The sequence below is a fragment of the Gigantopelta aegis genome, unplaced genomic scaffold (assembly GCF_016097555.1).
Source record: "Gigantopelta aegis isolate Gae_Host unplaced genomic scaffold, Gae_host_genome ctg2489_pilon_pilon, whole genome shotgun sequence".
Taxonomy (NCBI): domain Eukaryota; kingdom Metazoa; phylum Mollusca; class Gastropoda; order Neomphalida; family Peltospiridae; genus Gigantopelta; species Gigantopelta aegis.
In genome coordinates this window covers 47,666-69,249 of record NW_024532937.1, presented here as the reverse complement: position 1 = coordinate 69,249, position 21,584 = coordinate 47,666, and positions in this window count along the sequence as shown.

Below are 21,584 nucleotides of genomic sequence, written 5' to 3'. Positions count from 1 at the left end.
GAGGCAAAAAGACGTCATAATCAAATGGATCTATTTTAGAGCGAAGATAGTCTGTTAATTTGGTGCATTTCTCTTTTATATCCAGCTAGTGAGAGAGAGAGAGAGAGAGAGAGAGAGAGAGAGAGACGGAGAGAGAGAGAGAGAGAGAGACGGAGAGAGAGAGAGAGAGACAGACAGACAGACAGAAGAGAGACAGAGAAACAAAGAAAGAAGATAGCCACACATCAGAACAACATCTGTTAAAGATATTGATGATGATTTAATATAATCAACAGTAACTTAATATAATAGTGAGTATTCATCCAGAGGCATATGGCTTGATCTAATTACCCAGCTTGTTAGTTATATAATTAGTTCAGAGCTAAAAGCAAGGACAAATTTAATTATCTACCATCACAGTGGGATAGTATCCATGATCATTACACACCTGGCTCTCCCAAATTAGATGGGCAGAGATGGCCGAAACAAAACGAAAATCATATAACATCTGCAAGCTACATTCTTGAGATAACTGCACCTCACAATTGTCCTCTTTTAGCAAAAAATCCAGATAACATTCAAGTAATGTTTGAAACAAATCTCTAGCTAAATCTTGCAGAATGTCCCTTGAATAAAGAGAAGTAATGTCCATTAAATTGGAGTCATATTTATTGTTACCTATGAGTTACCCTACCTGTCCAAGTTGTGTGACCACCAATTCTACTAAGTTTCTTGGCACAAAGCAAAGAGTCCAGTAGTTAAATAAACTGAAGCCTAGCGAAAACAATTGGAGTAAAAGCTTGTACATGAAGTTGTAGTATCATTAATAGAATTATCACATAACATGATATAGCACTGCCCTCATTTACCAAATAAGGATGCACTTATAGTAAATTCACATCTTTTATTGCTTTCAAAAGCTTTGAAGTCAGTCAAATGTAACATGTTTTGTAAAAGTACAAATTACATTAGTTCTATATAATTACACATGTCATAGTATTAAATATAGCATGTGTTGTTATGCCAATCCTATTAGTGAGAACACAACTGTTATAATGACCAATGACTATCATAGCTAGTAAATGGATAATATATTAACAAAACTCACTTGAGATGGAACAGAAATCACAGACGAAATTTTCTGTCCATCTTCAGCTTCTTCTGTGATATTAATCTCCTCCCAACTCTAGATGGATAGATAGAATAATATAAATGAGTGTGCTATTGACAGATCTTACAGTTGAGCTAGCTAGAACAGCAGTGTCCAGTTCAGAGCATAAATATTCCTTAAATTTGCTGCAAATGTTACTAGACATGCTGATACCAGAGCCTATGAGAGTCAAAAAGAACAACACAATAAACAATTATATAAAAAACAAAACCATGGTTACAGTGACTGTAAGTCTTCAACAACATTTACTTAACAGAAAAGTCACATTGTGGGTTACTAAACAAATTCTGGTTCAGTAGCAACCATCACTAAGGATTACATAACCGGATAAAGGGACAGTAAACAGGAACTAACACTGACCACAGGAGCCTGAGTGATTTTATAAAAAATTTAGTTGCAAGAGTAAAAGGAAACCAGAACTTCCTTAGTTGATGAGTGGGTGTTTTATTTATATTAGAAATATAATACAGTTTAATACATTCACTATGAGATAGTATGAAATAGTTATGTGGAATTGTGATGACATTTACAACAATGATGTCATGTATTAAATTGCACTTATTAGCAATCCCATATATAAGTTAACCCCTATACATTTAATTAGAACTAGCAATAATACCGATATTATCTAAACTAGACTAACCTAAATCATTAGGTATTAGTCACAATGACAATAATATGTAATGTTATACTGACATTAGAGCTTATTAAATTATATGAAAGTAAAATACTGATGTTTACTAGTCTAGAGCTTACTAATGGTAGCCATCCTAGGTTGCTGTGGTTAGTTATTAAAAATAGCTATCCTAAGTCATTATGATAAATGTTATGTTCACAAGACTTTGTAATGGTAGCTGTCCAAGTGTTCGCTAGCTAACCAAGACATCTTCAATTTGACAAATAGCAAGCTATGATAAATAAATGATAAACAATATCTAACGATTTTCCGATTCTATACTAACTAAAAGACAGTGGTCAACTAGAACAAAGTGTCGTTGTAAGGGTACAATATTGGGCATGTCCATTTTGTGATGAATTAACACGAGAACAGCTGCTTGGGACTTGTATTGACACTTAATAAAGTGTGTTTTTGAAACCAAATGGCTACCAAGTGTTGACAACAGTTTATGAAAGATTTCATATGGATTCTGTACATAATAATAATATATCATTAACAGTGAAGCCAATCTGATAAGGACACCATATTACTACAACTCTTATGACACACAAATGAGTCAATTTATATAATAATGTGTGTATATAGACTCAAGCACTAATAATATAATGCATTAAACTTTAATACATAACAAATTGTCAATCAACTATGCTATACAGGACTACCATACCTGAATAGTTTCATTAGCCTTTGCTGCAACAAACATGGCCACTTTCTTTGATTGTAGCTAATAGACAAATAAGAAATAACACTATCACAATTACATGATATCTTAATAATAACTCCAGTAAATGAGTTTGTTTTATTAACTGTATACATAGACATTGTTGTTGCCATTAATAGATGATATACATTGAGTTCAGTACATGTATATAGACATGTGTGTGTGTGTGTGTACTTAGATTGATATGGAAAGTAATGGATATAAAAAAACAGTTTGTACGTTTGTATTGTGTATGTATGGACATGCACATGAGGAGTGGAGGGAGAGAGAGAGAAGAGAGAGGAGAGAGAGAGAGAGAGAGAGAGAGAGAGAGAGAGAGAGAGAGAGAGAGAGAGGAGAGAGAGAGAGAGAGAGAGAGAGAGAGAGAGAGAGAGAGAGAGAGAATTTTTCTTACATTAATATGAGGCTTCTTGCTAGTTTGAGCAGCTCTCCATCCCCTAGTAAGAGGATGAACAAATAAACAAGAGAGTCTAATTACTAGTTTATCTTTAAACTTTGAAACATTATCAAGTGAACTACCCAGAAACCAAGAGGGGTGGAAACCCTGTACCCCAAGTTCAAAAATAGCATTACAAGATCCAGTCAGAAGGCCTGGCTTACATTGCTGTGGCAGGCTTTATTCAAAACAAGGAGTGACTAAGGGCAGGGCTATAATACTAACACACCACTAGAAGCTTTAGGACAGAGATAACAAAAGTGGGGAGAGCCAACCTCTTTGGACAAACCACCTCTTCTGTTGGCTCTTTAGCTACAACCTTTGTTGCAGCATGCTACAGCAACATTAGCCCCTCCAAATATACATTGCAAACCTGGTGAGTAAGGGTAGTTGACTCTTGATGAGCACTGTCAACTATTTGTTGTAAACTTGGAGTAAAGTCAAGTAGACATTGACAAAGTCTAGCTAATAGAAGAACTCGTGTGTGCGTGTGTGTGTACGAGAGAGAGAAAGAGAGAGAAAGAGAGAGAGAAAGAGAGAGAGAGAGAAGAGAGAGAGAGAGAGAGAGAGAGGAGAGAGAGAGAGAACAATATCAAGAAGAAACACACAGACAAAGAGAGTAAGTGCATTGCAAACCTATCAAGTACAGCCCAATTGTGAGCTAGGGAGCTATTCTCCTTCAAATCTGTAACAATGGGTCCAACAACATTGTCAACCACAACAAGGAGTCTAAGAAGACAGAAAGTTTGTTATGAAATAAACAGAAACTAAAATAAATGACCATCCCTCATCGAAGACAATCTACCTTTGCAATTTGAACAAGTACAAAATAAACTAAATAACAAACAATTTTTTTATTATCTGTTAATTTTATCTTATCAAAACTTATGTTAAAAAATAACATTAACAGATAAAAAATAAACATTGTACATGTTACTAACAATAATTGTATTATATACAATGTTGAGTTAGGGCTGTATTAAAAGATGATATGTAACTATAACCACAGGATAAATGTGTATTAAGATAATTGTATTATATGATGTGATGAGATGATTGTAACTATAACTGCATGAAATAAAATTACAGACATGACCGACACATCTATGGCTATCTTTTGTCTAGTGAACCCATACATATTGACTATACTACCATTTTGGTTAATACCAATCCTGAGAATATACTCACCAACATTGAACACTATAACTTAATTAGAATAAATGTTATCACAAGATGGTCAGCAATAATGAGTAACTGTGAACACATGCTAACCTTAAACCATTCATAGAAAGGGAGTGTTAGAGAGGCTCACCTTTCATATAGCTAGTAATGGCTTCTAATAGGAAAGCTTCAATATTCACCAGGTCACTGTACCAATTAAATGGATAATCCTCTCCATTGGCCTATGATGTAAACAAGTTTAGATATAAATCTAAAATATTAATATTATAATAACAGCTGTGCTAATAAATTATATGACAGCTGTACTTCAATAATTTAATTGCCTATACCATCAATATTTGTCCTATAACAATGTAATATTTGTATACACCAAAACTTTATAGTCAAACTGGCTCCAAGTCAACTTAAAAAGTTAATGAATATAACTAACTTGAGAGTATCGAGAAAATGAAGTGGATACAAGAGAAGAGTTTGTCTCTTTAGTACAGTTAGAAAAACTAGTAATATCTTTCAGTAAGTATTCTAACTGTTCACTGAAACTATGACAAAACTAAAGAAATAATTGAATAAATGATATTTGTAGTAACACAATGTTTAAGTTAAATAATTAACTGTTTTAAGTTGTTTTAATTTATGATGAAAACAATTTTGAGTTAAGTAGACATGGACCACAGTTTCAATGAATGACACACAGTTTCAATGAATGGATACACAGTTTCAATGAATGGACACACAGTTTCAATGAATGGACAAACAAAGTATGATAAATGGATTACCTTAAATCTGAGGAGTACAACTTAATGACTTCATTTTAATGAATGAAGAGTGCCTTCTCTTCCATGGATCTCTCTTAAATCTGATTCCATTTTTTGTTCATCTTGTGTCAGCCATAAAAAGACATCATGTCACTATCAGGAAGAATTCCTCTATATTAGATTCCTGTCGTTCAACAAGTTGATGAAGAAGATCTGAAGTACGTCCCTCAGCCTCAATCAATTGTGATACAATAACATTCTATACAAAAGAAGACAGCAATAACAAACAGATAATATATAAATTAATTATACAGTTATCATTATACTATGTACTGTATATAGTATGAACTTAACATTTAAAACTACAATATTTTCATTAGCACATTTATCTGTAGAAGTATTGGATAGATTATATAGTCATGTCTGTACTATAGTAATTGTATTTCATACAGTTATAGTTACATTTTATCCTGTGGGATATTATTGTATTGTGTGTGTTATCATAATCACTTAAAATTTAAATCCATATTGACAGCTTTATCAGAGAGAGAGAGAGAATGTGAGAGGAGGAGAAGAAATGATTAGTCTGTTTTAAACTACACACTAATGTATGTGATACTAGAGATATATAGGTTGTAGGAGAAGATAAGAGTATTTGAATAATTAGATTATTATCTCTACTACCACACTAAAAACAAGTCTATCCATCCCATCCATCTCCCATCCATCTACTCTATTATATTACTACCATCTGTACATTCATTAAAAGTCACAGATGACACTACTCTATCGTGTTTATCTTATAGAGATCTTACAGAGTAAATTATGAATTACTATTTGGGCTGACAGCCAACTTGTGTTCATACAATGTTATTATCACTACTAGTTCGGTTGACTTTGATGATCAATGATAACATTGATTATAATTCATCTAGGATGTGTACTGATGAAATGTATATATAACAAAGAATGTAGAGTGAACCTATCATTATATTCATACTACTTATATTGATGTACTAATGCTATATATATGTAGATAATTATAACACACACAACAACACACTCTCTCTCTCTCTCCTCTCTCTCTCATTTACCTTAGCTCTATCCAGTAAAACAGGTCGTAAAAACTGGTCATACAAATTTATGTTATATCCTACAATATTCTGACATATCTCTGACCATTCCACTTTTAAAGAGGTAAATGTTAGCTTCACAGTTTTCATCATCTCCTGAGGGCACAAGGCTAGAGGCAAATGATCCAAAACACATTGGTGTTATCATGGACATACCTCAGACAAGAGTGATAAACAATATCTCTAATGGCTGCAAACTTTCAAAGTAGTAACATGTGATAGCAATTGTCCTATACCACTATGCACTATCTTTAGACACTTGAGAAGAGAGAGAGAGGGGAGAGAGGAGAAGGGAGACGAGAGAGGAGAGTAGAGAGAGAGAGAGAGAGAGAGAGAGAGAGAAGAGAGAGAGAAGAGAGAGAGAGAGAGAGAGAGAGAGAGAGAGAGAGAGAGAGAGAGAGAGAGAGAGAGAGAGAGAGAGAGAGAGAGAGAGGGAGAGAGAGACGGTAGGGAGAGAGAGAAGAGAGAGAGGAGGGAGAGACAATCATACTGGTTGTTTAGCTAGCAATTCATGTCATTGAACTTATAATAACAAAAAATCTTATCACACCATAGTGTATTCCCAAGCTAATGCACTGAAGTCTTACTCAGACCATGGAGGGAAAACGGAAGCCTTTGATTGCCAGTAGTTACCAGTGGGTAGGCAAAACACATATAAAAAATTAGAATATTTTTAAGACATCATCCTTTGATAAGAACTACTAATATAAACTTTCACTGAATAAACCTTAAAAATCACACAGCCCTTACAATTCATAGACAATACACTATTATAGTAGTAGTACAGTAGTAATAGAGTTTCCTGTATCACTTATAGTGTGGTATAACATAGATTAACTAATATACAAGCAATAACAACTAGTATACTATATTTAGTATATTGTGTATATAATGTTATTTACAGATTACATAGACTAAGATATAATGTGCATCATATATGAATGGTATCATATATGAATGATGGTTTGAATATACGAGATGTTAGTGGACATTAGATAAGATAACTTAACTTCTACATTTTCAAACAATGCTCTCGTGTGTCCATTACAGTAAATACACATCATAAGAGGTTAACTGGTATGTAAACATTATGTAATAATCTCAGCCATTAGATGATATTTAACTGTGTCAATAACATTATGTCAACCAGATGGTAGAGTCAATTAAGAGAGACAATTCAAAACACTGTAAGGATGAGTAGATTACAGAAAATAATAAATAATATAATAAGTAATCAGCTGGTAAAATAGTTAGCTCTATTACTTCTACTCTTTGATTAATTGCCGTACTTACAATTACTATATGAACTCAGTCACGTTACTTACTGTTCAAGTCCATTTCGTTGTATTTGTGTTAATACAATCTATATCTAGATCTGTAGTTAAATAACCTCTTGGTTTTGTAGGCTGGTGAACAGAGTTAATGAAAAAAAAGATCAGTAAATGAAGGGAAGGATGGCTGTATAAATATACAATTGCTCAATGGATGAACAGATACCTGTGATAAATCTGGTAGATTATTCATTAATATTCTGGAATGTGATATTCTACTAAGAAAATAAATATTTAATACATAAACCACGAAAGCTGATGAGGGATATGGTTTATCACTTTTTTCTTATTATAACAAACAATAGACATGTTCCAGCTGTTAGCTTTCAGTGTGATATATTGACTTATCAAAGAGCCATCAAACTATCGTATTCCACAACCAAATGTACAATATATTTATAATAGTAGATAGGTGACACCCACATGTATAGCCACTCCTTCTTAATTCCCTATTATTTCATGAGAAAGCTTAGAACTCTCCCAAAAGAAGAAATGAAAAACCATCTAATGTAAACAACAATTATTCCCTAAGTAGGATCATGTTAAAACAATGAGGAATAGAAGGCTAAAGAAATAGGATTATAAAGGTTGCATAGAAACTTGCTGTTTATATTATAGCTCTCTTATTTCTCTTCCTCTCTCTCATAGCTGAAATAAATCATTTTAACAACAATTTTTTTAATAGAACATTTTGAGCTCCTCTCTCTCTCTCTCTCTCTCTCTCTCTCTCTTTCTCCTCCTTTGTGTGTGTACATATTACAGTATTGCTATTATACCTTTGCTGGAATTAGTGATATCGCATTTAGTTGCTGTAGTAACTTGATTGAGCTAAATATAATTTGTGAATGGTCAAAAAAACACTCCAGTAACATACAGTGAAACATACAGTGGGTATACAGTGAACATACAGTGGGTATACAGTGGGTATACAGTGAACATATGGTGGGTATACAGTGGACTACAGTGGATATACAGTGGTAATACAGTGGACATACAGTGGATATACAGTGGGTATACAGTGGACAACAGTGGATATACAGTGGACATACAGTGACATACAGTGAACATACCAGTGGGGTATACAGTGAACATACAGTGAACATACAGTGGGTATACAGTGAACATACAGTGGGTATACAGTGGACATACAGTGAATATACAGTGGTATACAGTGAACATACAGTGAACATACAGTGGTATACAGTGAAACATACAGTGGGTATACAGTGAACATACAGTGGATATACAGTGGATATACAGTGAATATACAGTGAATATACAGTGGGTATACAGTGAACATACAGTGGGTATACGTGGGTATACAGTGGACATACAGTGAATATACATGGGGGTATACAGTGAACATACAGTGAACATACAGTGGTATACAGGAACATACAGTGGTTATACAGTGAATATACAGTGGACATACAGTGGATATACAGTGAATATACAGTGGACATACAGTGGGTATTATACATAATATATCCATCTGTCCATCTACTCATTGTTAACAAAGTTTACATACTTATCATTCTTAAAAATGAATCACACAAGAAATCTTCAGCCATAATAGATCAATCAATCCACACATCCATTTATCCATCCATGTATCCATTATCCATCCATGCATCCATTTATCCATCCATGTATCCATTTATCTCATACCTCCATTATTCGATACAAACAATTTGAAATCAATACAAGAGAATATCTTAAAGTGAGAATGATTTCCCTAACAGTTACTTTAATACTCTTCACTACATAAAGATAACAGAAGTGTGTAATATTTATTACCTATATAACCCATAGTAACACATCAATACTGATATGCAGGTAATAGGAACTAATCTTAAAAGTATTTTTATAAGATGTTTAGCTTGTGAGATTACTACGATAATAGTGTATCTACTACTGGAATCAATTGAAAATCGCTGCAACTCTTGTAGGAACTACTTCCTAATCACTAAAGTTATTGTTTGATATAAGTACAAGAATGAACAGTACTTCTTGTTCAATATATAAAATAAATCATGTTATCCTGTACCTAGAATTCTTACCATGATGAGAAGGAAGATGACATAGATTACTAAGGCACCTATAGGAAAAGAGGAAGACATTAATAGTATTAAATTGATAAGAATGGTTTCTTAGAAGTTAAAGAATAACAGTGATATGATATCATATGACAACAGTTTTTGAGGTGTAAGTAGTTATGAAGGAAGTATATGAGAGACAATATTCTGTCTTCCTCTTAACCTGTCTGTCTTCAAGAAACCATATAAATATCTTCCCCATGGGACAATTTTCAAGTAACATAATTACAAGCAGACACTCTATTGTGTTCTGTAGTAAATAATAGAGTAATGAGTATGGGTATGGAGTGGTATGGGTATGGAACAGTATGGGTATGGAATGGTATGAGTATGGAGCAGTATGGGCATGATTAGTATGATATAGAATGGTATGGGAAATGGAGCAATATGGGCATGGATTAGTATCAGTATGGAATGGTATGGGCATAGATATGGAGTATTATGGTATGGAGCAGTATGGGTATGGAGTCAGTATGGGTATGGAGTAGCATGGGTATGGATGATATGGGTGTGGAGTGGTATACATTATGAAGTGGTATAGGTATACCTGTAAAACTTCATATCTTCCATACTTCATACCCATACTACTTCATACCTATACTACTCCATACTCATACTACTTCATACCCATATTTCATACCCATACCACTTCATACCTATACTACTCCATACTCATACTACTCCATGAACATGAATTGAGAAATGATTATATGTGGTAATAAAAAGAATAGTAATGAAAAAATTAGGAATGAGGATATGAGTATGTATTATATAATGGAATCAATATGAAGTACATAATGTACCTTTTCTTGTACTTGTAATGACTGAAGGTAACTATGACAACTCTATAAGGAATTCCAAGTAATCCGTGACACACACAGCATGTCAACACTTACTTTCAAAATAATGTCTTTAAAACGGCAATTCTCTGCCATAACTGTAACAATACCTGGGCTAAAAAAAAAGATTATTATGTTATAATGGTACTTATAATGCAATAAAGACAACTCTGATAACATATCACATGACAAAGTGTTAGCATCACATGACAAATTGTTAGTATCAATTGACTAACCCATTTGATATCCATTGTACGTAATCTTGAACAGTATGTTTCATAATAAGATAACTAAGACCAGCAATAAGATGTTCTTTCTTTTCAAGATAAACCCAAATCTTTAGAGAGAGAGAAAGAGAGAGAGAGAGAGAGAGGTAAAGAGGTAACACTCTAATTTATACCTTCTCTTGTAGTTCCATAAACCAGTCTAATTTGTGCCGATACAGACTGATTTGCACTGTATACAATGAACATTCCTAACATGTTATTGATAAGTGGGACTAACCTGTTGTGGGCGGAGCTTGTTGACCACCTGTTCCCTTGAGAAAATGAGTTTGTTGCAATTGGCGACTACTGTTCTGAACAGTAGCAATAAATTGACAATCTAAATGGATATACCATGCTATATCATATGATAATCACATGACTAGGTTTCTACCTTAACAGCTGCATCTTCATAGATAAACAGAGTCGGCCGCTTCAATCATATCACGATAACGCTCACTGAATTTAGAATAAATAACGTTATTTTTGAAGTGAACATACCCCACAAGTTGACGAAGTTCTTCCTTTTTCCTCTCAATATCCAACCTAAAAAACAATATAAGTGACAAACTTTCTATCTACGTCACATGAACGAACCTTGCCTTCTGTTCAATTTGTCGTATCTCAGAGACAGTACGATTAACAAACAAATTCTCTGCTTGATTATCCTCATTCCCAGGCAATTTAGAATGGGAATCTATCCACATAAACATTGATAAATAAACGAACTAAAGTATACTGAAACAACCTTTTACTGAGATATTGGTAGCCATTTTGAAGTAGGTGGGAACTCAACTAGACTTGGTGATAAAAACTCAAGTGTCTGTGATATTTGAACTTTAGATAAACAGATATAATGTGCGAATTGATAAATAAATGTTATACAGTCTAACCTGTCTCTTCAAGGTAGCTTATTATAAGTATACGGAGTAATGACTATTTTTATTAGCATTATTTTTCTGTACAATTTTCAGCATGTTTTCCGTTCACATCCGTAAACGTAATAACCACGTGGAAAGCCTCAATGATCAGCTCCACCCATCTACATGATTAGATGCAAGGAATGTGACAAGCTGAACCAGCACATCACAACAGCAAACAACTATGAAGAAATGCTTGGCCTCTTGGTCAGGTGAATCCCTTATCCATTTTGGTGTTCTCGAAATTCTGGGCACAGCTTTTCTCTGTTATGGTTAGCAGTAGCCAATGGTCATGTCCCAGCTTGGCTACCAATGATAAGTGACTGTGCAGTTCTAGCTCCAGAGAAATATCCCCTTTAGATTGGAATGGTTACAGGGAGCTCTAATGGTAGCTCTATTGTCCTGTGACAGTTTATTATAAAGATGAAAATACACGTTATAACAAAGTTAAGTGCTGTATTTGGTCTCATAGCTGCAGCAGACTGGGCGTGGTAGGTGTAGTCAACGAAAAAGAAGATCCACCTGTACATGATGGGGAGTTAGAGTGAGTATATTCTTGCAATTAAAATGAGTCAGCCCCTTAATTTTGAATCATATAAAAAGTAGATAATGATAGTTTATTGCTCTTTTTAGCTGCTGCAGTGATATTATTTGTTAGCTTTTAATATCTACATGCTTCTCAAACTCTTTGCGAGTTACCAGTTTTCACTGGAGAAAGTGTCCTGTCTCTCTTTCTTTATAAAATTCTCTGTGCACATCACTGGTATTGTAGCACTGGTGGATACATTCTTACCAGTAAGTGTCTACATACATTGTACATAATGTATCTATTGTTTTTTTTAGAGTATTTTCCTATCCCGACCAGTTCTATATATCTAGCTATCTTTGAATGGTAAGTAAATGTTTTCTTAGCAAGCAACTTTAACATTGTAGACTTTTAAAAACAATTTTAAATTGTATAAATAAACTTAGATACTAAAATATTGTAAGCATATTTATGTGTAGTGAGTTATTTATTACATAGATAAATACATCCAATACTTTGCATGGGTGGAGCTTTAGGAACTATCGCTCACCAGCAAGTACTTATAGTAATAGTTTTAGATACTGCGCTGCTTCTGAGCTTGCTTTAAATTTTTTCAGAGTCTCATTAAAATCAGCACTCATTGCTAATTTTAAGAAATTTTGCACTAATCATGGAGTTAGCAATGAAGTTTAAATTGTATTATTTTTAGGTCCAATTTTTTTTGGTCTTTTGTGTTTTTGTGTTGAGTTTTTCACTAGACAATATGAAAACTGTTAGCTTAGCAGAGATTATGGAGACACAGGAAAGAAAAAGTTATTATCAACTTGATGCTACTACCCTCCCTTCCTTAATGAGATTGCAGAAAAGCAACCAATACCACAAGTGTGACAAACATAGTTTTATTATATTATATTGATATGTATATATTATTATTATTTTTATTGCTTGTGTGTTTGGAAATGGCTAATTACTTAGCTGAATAATTTACTGTATTAATTTTAATATTGAGTGCTATTAAAATTAATATTTATAATAATTAATTTTTTATCTTGCACAATATAATGAGCCACGCCCACTTTCAGCTCCACCTACGCTTGCCTATAAAAAAAATATTCATGGTCTCTCGTGACAGTTATATTTTCCAGTAGATTATGGATAACATAATCAGCAAGGTTAGAAGTTACGACTTTTATTCACACAGCTACTCTACAAATCACTGGCACACCATTTCTATGTTATGGATTAGCAGTGGCCAATGGTCATGTACCAGCTTGGCTACCTATGATAAGTGATTGTGCAGTGGAAGCTCCTGAGAAATATCCTTTTTAGATTGGGGATAAGTTTAGGAGCTATACTAAGGATGGTACAAGTCTACTCCGCTTATCATTCAGACACTGGTTTCTCAAAGAATCGATTATGTTTGATTCTTGGTCTGCTAGCATCGTCTGGGTCTTGGCATTGCCGGAGCTTGTCAATGAAAAGGAAAACAATAGTCTTCATTCAAGTAAATGAGATACCATATCTAGTTATCAATGTGTATGTATTATTATTATAGGCAGTGCTGTTGTGTTCTTTTTTGCCTATGAATTTTACATGATTGTTATGACATGGTACTCTATCAGTGAGGACAGAGTTGGCATCGTGTCACTAACTGTCAAACAGCTGTGCACCATTGTAGCTGGAATAGTGCTTATAGCATTTATATTGATGAGTAAGTTTATAATACAATCACTCCTTTGTAACTGGCTGATGTTCTCCAATGCAGGTACAAACTGGGAAAAATATCAGTTATACATTGCAATGTGTGAATGGTAAGTGTTATTTATTATTTATTATTTTCCCTGCTCAATCAGTTCTTGTGTTGTACTTTCATTTTTCCAAATAAACTTTTACAAACAATAACATTATTGTATTCTCTTGTATGCATCTGTCCCATTCATCCATCCATTCATCTATTATTATATATGTCCATCTATTTATCGTTTCTATCCATTTGTCCCATTTGTCATATATTATTAATCCATTTTATAGGATTGGTACTGGATGTATTTTGATTTTCCAGTGGACGTTTTGCATTTGATTTCTCAGAGATTTATATCTCTGAAATCAAATGTGATAAACTCTGTATTAAACAATTACAAACTGTTACAACAGATAGTCCACCATCTTACTATGAATCTTTAATGAAAAGAGTGAAGCTAATAAATGAATCACGAAACTATGAACAATCATTTGCAGCTTAATGTATTTTGACAATAGTTCTTTATATAGCCATATTTATGATTACATCATATATTACAGCTAAAAATAGAACAATTTTCATTGCTATAACTTCACATAGTTCATTGCTAATTAGTATTACTTCCTATGATGGAGAACATATTAGCAAAAACTAATGCCCTACTCCAATTCATTTGGTATTTTGTCAACTTTGCAACTATTTTAATTTGCTATGGATTAGCAGTAATTACATGGCCATGTCCCAGTTTGGTTGCCTATGATTAGTGACTGTGGAATTTATGCCCCTGAGCGTTATCCCTTTAGAGTTGGACTGGTAATAGGAGCATTGTTATAGCTCTTGATGTTATTCTTTCTTATGGTGCTGGTATTGGTTCAAAGAAAAAACTCTGTTTAATATCAGGTTTGGTATCATCAGTAGGGACTAGCTATTGTGCTGTTGTTAACTTAGAATGAAAATGTCTACATACATTTCATGCAAGTATGAATATAATATTAAATACAGCTGTGATTCTTCTATATTTTATTTAGTTGGTGCTGCTTTTTTTTTTTGGCTATGAAATCTATATGATAATTATGACCGGTATTCACTTGAAGAGAAGAAGCTCAAGATGGGTTTTAGGTCATTGACAACAAAAGAGGTGTGTTCCATTACTGGAGTAATAGCGCTTCTGTTATATGTGGGTATTGGGTAAGTCCTTTTTGTTTTAACTGATCTAAAAACCACTTTCTTTGCTGGCGCATCAAACTAACTATGAAGAAAACAGATTGTACATGCTATATGTGAATGGTATATTAACTATAAATACTTTGTCTTATAAATATTATCACTTTGTTTTAGGTATGGTCTATTTTGCATTCTAATTTTCCAGTGGACATTTGCTTTTGATCTTTCAAAGGTCACCATGTGTCAGATCATCAACTTTGAAGACTGTAATTATTACCCCAAAATCTAAAACTCAATGAATGTTTTTTAAAACATATATATAGTAAAGCATATTAATATAATCCATTGGACTCATTCTCAGTCAGCTTTCAAATTTGAGAATGAGGATTTTCATGTTCTTTTTACATCATTAACATCTGCTGTTCCCCATATAATACATGTTTACTTATTAATTCATTTGACCATATGTTCAGTAATGGAGAGATTAAGTCAAGTTTCGTTGTCTTTCATTATAAGAGTCGGTATTGTTTCATTCTATCCTGACTGTTATGATATGTTATGTAATAGCTGTCACTAAGGATCATGTAGATATAATTGTCAATGATCAGTGATTGTGGGTTCATGAAACCCGAACGTATTTCTTTGGTTTCGGGACAACAGTGGCAGCAGTAATTCTTGCAACTGGAAGTATCGGTATTTATCTCAGTAACACAGCATATCAGAGCAAATTAACTTAATCCTTAGCCTGGTAGCTTCATTGTCACTGGCAGTAGTGGAATTGTGAGTCAAGTTGAAAAACTGGACAGTACACACAAGTTAGTTTCAGTTTCATTTGTAAAGGTATTATGACTATATTTTTAAACACATTTTTAGTTGCTTCTGTAATTTCTTTGGAGGATACGGAATATATGTTTGGTTATAACATATTACTCTGGGCAGAAAAGAGTGAGGCTGTCCCTGTTATTAATACGTCTTTACGTGTACTATAATTGGTGGACTGGCCTTAGTTGTGTTTATAATGTTACGTAAGTCAATGGACTGATAAATTGGTTAAAAGAGTGAATAGATAGATGAATAAATTGATAATTTATGAATATGTATAGTGAAGTAAACAATTAAATTAATTAAATTAATTAATTATTAACAGTAATTAAATTAAAATATATGATTTCAGATCTTGACTGGGAGAAGTATTATTTTATCATTGCAATATCAGAATGGTAACTATAGTTGTATAAGAATATAATACAACAGTCTTCTCTCTCACTTCAGGATACTGTTGATTAGTGGCATTCTTTTTCAATTATCTCTGTCATATGAACTACAACATGTCCAGCTGTGTTGGATCAAGGTATGTGTGAAAAGACAACATCTACTCAACACAAAACATCTGTCAATGTCATATGACAGACGGTACACTCTATAGTTTAATATCTCTTGCTAAAAGTGGTCAATTGTTTCATTATGCTTATCATAGAAATATTTTGGCATTGTAATAATTATTAAATAACTTTAATTTTAATTATTTTACAGTTTATTAAAGACATTTTCAATTTCTTACAAATAAAATGTACAGCTTACATGACACATGTAATGAACATGTAAACAGTACTAGTTATTATTAATAGTTATTGAAATTTATTAAAATTAGTCTTCATTAAATTAATTTTTCATAAGATTTCTTTTTTATTTTCTTCCATGGTTCTTTTTAATGACAACATAAACTTCCACCCACTAAAACAAGGAGACCTGGAACCCCTAACCCAACAATAATAGTAATGATGACAATAAACGAGATTTTATCAGTGGGTGGAGTTCCAAAGCCCAACAAAGCAGTCCCTATAAGAAAAATGAGTTTTATGCTAACAGGAAAAGGCTATAATGGATGAATGTCATGATTAATGGACAGATAGATTATACTAAAATGGACATATGTATTACAATGGACAGATAGATTATACTAAAATGGAGATATGTTTACAATGGACAAATAGACTATACTAAAATGGAGATATGTATTACAATGGACAAATAGATCATACTAAAATGGAGATATGTGTTACAATGGACAATAGATTATACTAAAATGGATATATGTATTACAATGGACAGATAAAGATGCTTAAGTACATACCATGTGACATAATCAGGATTTGGGTTGTTCTCATCTTTCAGTACCCATTACCAAATACACAGTAGTCACATTACTAACAGTACTTTCATTAAAAGAGCACTTGCTAAACGTGGAGGAAAAGTGATGTTCACTACAGGAACTCCTGGGACAAAGAGTGGCTTGTTCTGCTGAGGTAGATTTACGTTTATTAGATAAATATGATATAGGTTTCCATTGAAGATACCCTCCTCTATTATCAGTTTCTCCAACAAGTAGCTGTAAGTACGAAATATAGAGGGAGTGTACTCATCATCACGAGAGAATTGTTTGTTCTACTGAGCCACTAGTTAGATTATCTCTCATGAACCAATAACATCTCTAGAACTAGCCGACCATAATCCACTGGGCTATGATATGAGATTTCATATTGAAAGTTTTGAAAAATAAAATCAAAAGATGTAGAATTCTCATTGTATTTTGTTTTAGGGAAAATAGCCTAGACGACCAGAATCAGTAGGAAACATTGATCTAAGAGGACAAAAACAGGTTTTTAGAATCAAGTATTACAGTTTTTCGCAGCCAATGAGATCTATGAATATGTTGTATACACATTGCCACATTGTACATTTTCATAAAAGCCATTTCAAATAGGATGCTCATATTTTGCAAATATTCTTAGAAATGTAGTGTGATATACAAAGAAGATTCACATCTACACACCCACCTACCCACACACACATGATGGTGTATGGTCACAAGCGAGTATGTGGTTATTATGACAATAACCATATGAACATTTATTGATTAACTCACTTGAATATCCCAGTGGAATGTTGAATTAGAGTCTCTCCCAGTGAGTTTTGCTGGTTAGCATTATCAAAAGTCCAGTCCAGATCACTACAAGGAAAAATTTCGATATGTTGTTTATTATTAGAAAGATCACTTGGGTTGAAATCTTTTTGCAGCTTTAAAATTCTCATCTCTAAACTCAATAAGATTATTGAAGACAATTGAAAATGAAAAAGTTCCATCATATCCTGGTATAGCAGCTGATCCATATGTTTGGTTCTCAAAAAAGTCTCCCATTCAATTAGCATTTTTGATAGAGTCACGGGCAATCAACTTGTGTGGGGGAGGTGATAGTCATTAGTAGCGTTGGTGCACCAACTAAACTCCATGTGTATCGATACAGTACTATCTTCCCGTTTAAACTGGTTAATACAGGATTTGTGGTTGTTCTAATCTTTGAAGGGTCCTCTGCTTGTTTCATGAGTGTCACCAAAATTTCATTCTATAATAAAAAAGTAACTAAAAAAAAATATACAATTTTTTTTATTTTTTTTTTTTTAATAATCACGTGGTGCCTCACGTGTCTCAGTACAGTTGGATCTTTTTTAGCTGATACAGTTAACACTAGAAGAAACTATGCCGCTCTCACCAAACTAGCACTTTCATTTTCAACACGGCAGTCCTAAGGTTAAAAGTGACTAACAAATAAAAGAGTTTTTTAGCAAAGATTTCTAAACTGCACATGAAGTGGAAAAATAGTGGACAACAGTTCACTATAGATATGATGGGTCGGAAGTATCTACTTTAATTTAAAAAGGGCGTGGCGAGATACATAAACATCATATCTGATTATCCCACCACCATTAGCTGAGAAGAGTCTAGACTAAGCGCTCAAAAGACCAGTGAGAATAAAGGAACGGTACCTAAGATAGAAGAACCGAAAAGGTGAAGCAACACCAATGACAGACCCCTATTAAACAAGTGAGTTGAATCAGATTATGATAGCCATGGGACTGAGCACAAATCAGCACTTCAAACCACATCATTTGTGTCGTTGTATTTTTGTATATAGTCTGAACTAGAACTCAAAAAAAGATATCCAGGACTCCAATCCTAAAATTTGAAATCTGTTGCTCAACGGGAAGATTTCTTCAGGGTATGTAAAAGGAGCCTTGTGTAAATAATGTGTATTTTTTCTATAGGGAATACAATACTTTGATTCTGGGGATTCCTAATGCAGCATCACGTAAAGTAAAACAAAATTGCGACATCCAAACCCTATTAACCCAGCTGTTGCTAGGTTACGACATAAAACCACACCCAGTAAACTAGAATCTCATCCACCTCCCCTAGTAGGGACTCCAAGCATCATCCAGAGCAGAACATTAGACTGGTTTATTTTTACTGGAATTTGCTTCATCTGTTTTGCTATCTTTTCTTACAGTCATTTTATCTTGAGACTTAATTATTTGTTGCATCTGACTATTATTATATGACATATCTATTGATTTAGTAATTGTAATGTATTGTTACTTTTGTACAAGAATTTGTTAAAGTGTCTGGAGATTTATAATAATCAAGTAAGACAAAGGAATCTTTGAATATAATTAACTAGCCTTCCTAACAGGTTTGTCTGCTGTGGCAATATTTGTAGTTTTAATGATCTATGAGCTCCAACTTTAGTCATTTGTGGGCGTCAAGTACATGCTGCTTTATCTGTTATGTATTATTAGAATAAAGTTCTGTTAACACTATGATCACTTTAGCCCAGTAAACATGTTTACAAAAGGAGTACCCGACCCCCTGTTAATTATGATAATTTGGAATAGCACTACAATCAATCAGTATGGGTAAAACCCCTATTAATTACTGATAATTTAGTGCTGCATTGCAATTAATTAGTATGGAGTAAAACCCCTGTTAATTACGATAAATTATTGGCTGCACTGCAATCAAATCAGTATGGAGTACCCCTTTAATTACTGATAATTTAGTGCTGCACTGCAATCAAATCAGTATGGAGGTAAACCCCTGTTAATTTATTGATAATTTAGTGCTGCCACTGCAATCAATCAGTATGGGAGAAACCCCTGTTAATTACTGATAATTTAGTGCTGCACTGCAATCATCAGTATGAGGTAAACCCCGTTAATTACGTGATAATTTGGTGTTGCAATGCAATCAATCAGTATGGAGTAAACCCTGTTTAACTGATGATATTTAGTGCGCACTGCAATCATCAGTAGGGAGTAAACCCCCTGTTAATTATTGATAATTAGTGCTATACTACATAGCAATTTATAGTAAGAGTACTCATCTATTAGTTAGTAACTTACGATAATGTAAGGCGCTTAGTACAATATCAGAGTTTCTTGAAAACCTGCTTATAATGCAACACTGTGTTGACAAATTACTAGGACGACTAAAACTCAGTTAATGGCTCTATTACAATTATTGACATAATTAATTATGAGGATGTCATAATTATATCATTAATAATTATAAAAATATTGATAATCTGTGGATTAATAAAGCGTGTTGGAGTATACTATTTCTTTGTTATTATGGGTGTGGTCAAAGAACATATTATTTTTATATCTTGAATGAGTTTACTTCCGTAACTGCTAAACAGCTGTGATAATCCTGTAAAACAAGTTTTTTTAGCATGACAACAATATAATTATTACTAACTTGTAGAAATGCTGCAACTACACCAATTGCAAATGAAACATCCAACTACAATTTTTAAGTCCGTGAGAGTATTGTTTCAAAACAACCCTACATGAAACAGTCTGTTATCAAGTCCCATCCCTCGCCTTTATCCTATCTATCCATCCAACCCTACAGGGAACATGTCTGTCTATCAGTCCAATCCTCCTTTGAATCTATCTATCCATCCATTGTGTCCTACGCCATCCATCTCTATCACAATAATACCTCTTGATGCACAATATCCTCATCATCACCACTAGGATAGCAAGAGACAGGAAAATCAGTAATTTATTCTATTCTTACCATTTTGTACTGCTATGATACTCAAATGATGATGCATTATTAACACCACAACAGTGATACTAGGAGAACCACCACATACATGTTTTAATCGTACTTACAACCACCACCAAATTGGAACTAAATTCTTTCTCTCTTGCTAATGATGCTTTTATGACTTACACGTTACTGACTCGTTAAATTAAGCATCGTTAGAATGGGAGGAGAGGCATCTTTAACATGTGACCCAAGAGTTTTAAATTTAAATCATGCCAGATCTAAGAACAAAAGTAAGAGAACTAAATGATTAAAATTATTAAATATTAATGGTTGTGAGCTTTACTTAATAATCTAGTTCGTGTTGTGTGTTGTCGTTACGGAACAGTGTTAATTACAAACAAGGCAGGCCACCTTGCCACTATTCAGTTAATATGATTATGTGTTTTGTATGTGAGAAGGAGAGACTTACTACACAAGAATATGTAAAAGAGAAAGAGAATGCTAGCACAGCTACTGTTAAAAACCCCAGTATAAGAGCACCAAAGGCATACTAGAGTGAGAGAGAGAGAGAGAGAGATAAAAACATATAACATACAGTCTTACCATTAACCATTCTTCCTTTGCTATCCACTATTAACACTCAAACACCCACCAAATTATACCCAGAACACAGTTACTATAGAACAAAAAGAAGGATAGTACCCGAACAAGAGATATACAGCTCCACCCCTAAATCTAGATGGGTTCTCTGGTGC